This window comes from Lagenorhynchus albirostris, chromosome 6 (assembly GCF_949774975.1).
Source record: "Lagenorhynchus albirostris chromosome 6, mLagAlb1.1, whole genome shotgun sequence".
Taxonomy (NCBI): domain Eukaryota; kingdom Metazoa; phylum Chordata; class Mammalia; order Artiodactyla; family Delphinidae; genus Lagenorhynchus; species Lagenorhynchus albirostris.
In genome coordinates this window covers 30,084,164-30,088,264 of record NC_083100.1, presented here as the reverse complement: position 1 = coordinate 30,088,264, position 4,101 = coordinate 30,084,164, and the positions used below count along the sequence as shown (strand labels likewise).

At 42.3% G+C, this 4,101-nt stretch overlaps 1 non-coding gene across 1 annotated transcript; it reads left to right on the top strand.

Annotated features, from left to right (window-relative positions):
* The first annotated feature begins 1,637 nt into the window (after positions 1–1,637).
* LOC132522549 (U6 spliceosomal RNA) lies at positions 1,638–1,741 on the top strand. Its single transcript, XR_009541287.1, has one exon. It is a non-coding gene; the product is annotated as a U6 spliceosomal RNA (small nuclear RNA).
* Positions 1,742–4,101: the final 2,360 nt, after the last annotated feature.

Genomic DNA, 4,101 nt, shown 5'->3' with positions numbered 1-4,101 from the left:
CATCAAAAAATCTACAAACAATCAATGCTGGAGAGGGTGTGGAGAAAAGGGAACCCTCCTGCACTGTTGATGGGAATGTAAATTGATACAGCCACTGTGGAGAACAGTATGGAGGTTCCTTAAAAAACTAAAAATGGAACTACCCTATGACCCAACAATCCCACTACTGGGCATATACCCTGAGAAAACCATAATTCAAAAAGACTCATGTACCACAATGTACATTGCAGCACTATTTACAATAGCCAGGACATGGAAGCACCTAAGTGTCCATAACAGATGAATGGATAAAGAAAATGTGGCACATATATACAGTGGAATATTACTCACCCATAAAAAGAAATGAAATTGAGTTATTTGTAGTGAGGTGGATGGACCTAGAGACTGTCATACATACTGAAGTTAAGTCAGAAAGAAAAACAAATACCATATGCTGACACATATATATGGAATCTAAAAAAAAAATGGTTCTGAAGAACCTAGGGGCATGACAGGAATAAAGATGCAGGTGTAGAGAATGGATTTGAGGACACGGGGAGGGGGAAGGGTAAGCTGGGACGAAGTGAGAGAGTGGCATGTACACATATACACTACCAAATGTAAAACAGATAGCTAGTGGAAGCAGCCATATAGCACAGGGAGATCAGCTCAGTGCTGTGTGTCCACCTAGAGCGCTGAGATAGGGAGGGTGGGAGGGAGACGCCAGAGGGAGGAGATATGGGGATATATGTATATGTATAGCTGATTCACTTTGTTGTACAGCAGAAAGTAACACAACATTGTAAAGCAATTATACTCCAATAAAGATGTTAAAAAAAAAGAAATAATGGTAATAACAGTAGTGGGGTAGTAATATGAGTGAGCTACCTGAATTTGAAAAACTTCAAAATGTTTTCAAAGAACTTCTTAAGAGACAATTGACTCGAGTAAGCTCTGCATAAAAATACCCTCCTGTGGACACCTGTGAAATGTTGAGGCTAATTGAGGCTTCTGGTGCTGATTATGGACAAGTTTGCGGGTTGCTGTTTTTCCTCCACTGAATTCCATCTCGTTTTCTACTACTGCCTTTCAGTGGGGCTGTGAGTGTATCGGATGTAAAGAGTACTAAATGGAAGCATGCTTTTGTGTGGAAGTCATTACAGTGAACACCTGTTCACTGTTGAGTTTAATTGGACCACAGCTGGTGCTGATTGTGCGCAAAAGGGGGCTGCTCCTCTCGCCCGCAGAGGAGCTTGCTGTCAGTCTAACAGTGGGGAAGTCGACGCTCTGAAGTTCAGCTTGCACATTGCAGTCAAGTACTCTCCGCCCTGTATGGCTAGTTGCCTCTGAGGTGCACTGTGGTCAATTCAGCCAGGCAAGAAGAGAATGGTACCTGCGTCTTTGGTCTATTTTATTAAATCTGCTCAGTTCCACATATGGAAATTCGGGGAAATATGGGGGAGATGGTTGGTACAAATTTAGCATAATTATTTACAAAGGAAACAAAGAAATGGAAGCTTCGCTCAGAGTGATATTCTTCGTAATATTAGCTGTTCACCTGTGTCCAGAGATGATAGGCATTGAATACATGTATAAATAGGAAACCAATAATGTAGCTCAGTGATCATCAGATAGTGACAAATTAAGATTACATTCTTGTGATCACTTCGGTGGCACATATGCTAAAATTGGAACGATACAGAGTTTAACATGGCCCCTGCACAAGGATGACACACAAATTCATGAAGTGTTCCATATTTTTGCACATGAAAGGATGCTCAACATCACTAATCATTAGAGAAATGCAAATCAAAACTACAATGAGGCATCACCTCACACCAGTCAGAATGGCCATCATCAAAAAATCTAGAAAACAATAAATGCTGGAGAGGGTGTGGAGAAAAGGGAACACTCTTACACTGTTGGTGGGAATGTAAATAGATACAGCCACTATGGCGAACAGTATGGAGGTTCCTTAAAAAACTAAAAGTAGAACTACCATATGACCCAGCAATCCCACTACTGGGCATATAAAAAGAAATGAAATTGAATTATTTGTAGTGAGGTGGATGGACCTAGAGACTGTCATACAGAGTGAAGTAAGTCAGAAAGAGAAAAACAAATACCATATGCTAACACATATATATGGAATCTAAGAAAAAAATGGTTCTGAAGAACCTAGGGGCAGGACAGGAACAGAGATGCAGATGTAGAGAATGGACTTGAGGACATGGGAAGTGGGAAGTGGGAAGTGTAAGCTGCAACGAAGTGAGAGAGTGGCATGGACACATATACACTACCAAATGTAAGATAGATAGCTAGTGGGAAGCAGCCACAGAGCACAGGGAGATCAGCTCGGTGCTTTGTGACCGCCTAGAGGGGTGGGATACGGAGGGTGGGAGGGAGACGCAAGAGGGAGGGGATATGGGGATATATGTATATGTATAGCTGATTCACTTTGTTATATAGCAGAAAATAACACAACATTGTAAAGCAATTATACTCCAATAAAGATGCTAAAAAATATATTTAAAAAAAGATTACTTTCCTGATTGAAGAAATGATTATGGAAAAAGACTGTCTGTAGCCTTTAATAATAATAGTATTAATAATAAGCTCGAGTTGTTGACTTAAAAAGAACAGATGCCGACTTGCATATTTCAGTCGTTTAGATGTGATTCACATTACTTATTCATTTAATATCAAAATGCATTGAAACAATGAAACATGGAGCCTACAAAGGCCCTTGCTTCCTATTCATATTAATATTATTAACTTGCATGGTTCTGAGGATGACTCTGCGTCCCAGGGATGGCAACAATCGCCCAGAAACCAGGAAACATCCTTGCCGAAGCAAATCTGCTGATACTCGATTTTGGCTGTTCAGCGGGGGTCATCCCTCCTTGTGGGGGGCTAACAGGTGTTGTGGGCATGACCCACCTTTGGGGGAGGTGAAACTGACTTGCTTCTGAGAGTAAAGGGTCAGATGAGTTGTTGTATCTAAAAACGATTCCATCGCTCCATTTTTTGTTCTTTTGATATTTGCACAGTCCGTTTGTACATAGGGTAAGAAAGCTCACTTTACCATTCTTGTTTGCTGAGATAGGTCTGGTTCACCACCCTCAGCCCAGGAGGGGAAATGAGGCTGATAGTTTCCCTAGAGTCAAAGTGCAGGGCAAGATGTAAACTATGGGCCTCTCCTACGTCAAGTTCAACAGCCTCTCCGCTACCACGGCAGCCTTGGTCTTAGAGCTTCAGGTGCCACCCAAACTGAACAGGGACTCCTCTGAGGTGGAATCCAGCTCCACTGTGCCACTTTCTAGCTGTGCAGTCTTGGGTTAGCCACTCCTCCCCTGTGGGTAGGATCAAATGAGAAAACTTTGCAAAAATGCTTTGTCAACTGTGAAGAGCCTTACAAATATAGAGACATTGATGACTCAAGGGGCAGCTTTTCAGTCCAACTGAAAACAGATTTTTCTGCATGAGAAACTGTTCCTGCGAAAGGCAACAGTGAGAGATTCAAGGGTGGAAAGTGTATGCTGTCTCCTCTGTTCTCTTTTTGGTGACTTACAATTAATGATTCCTTTCAAGCAGATACCAAATGCAGCATCACTATTGATCAATAGATGTTCTTCCCCAATTGTCTGTGTTAGCTCTCTACTTTTCAACCGAAGACTACACTTGTGCTCTTTGAGGAAACATACACTTGCACACATACACACATGCTCTCTTTCCCAGCACAGATGGAAAGCAGTCTGAGTTCACATGAGTGAGGTCACAGGTACTTCCTGTGTGCTGGCGTGGTCTTTCTATAGCTAGGCTCACCCTCACCACCACCCCAAGTGGATGGAAAACGTGAGCTGCCCCTGATGAGATGATGTGAGCAGATCTCAGTGTTTGGTAGAAAGGCCCTGGGGAATTGTATGTCTGGAGACCTTCCCCTCTGTGCCCCCAGAAGTCACTTTGACATCCAAAGACCATCCATGGCCTGTGCTGGGTTGACTAATTTGCTCTTACGTGATCAGACCAGAAAAAAATAACTGATGATCATTTTCCTGAATTAAGAAATAGAGGCACACATGGAGCATCTCCAAACTGGAACTCAAACTGTACCATGTGCAG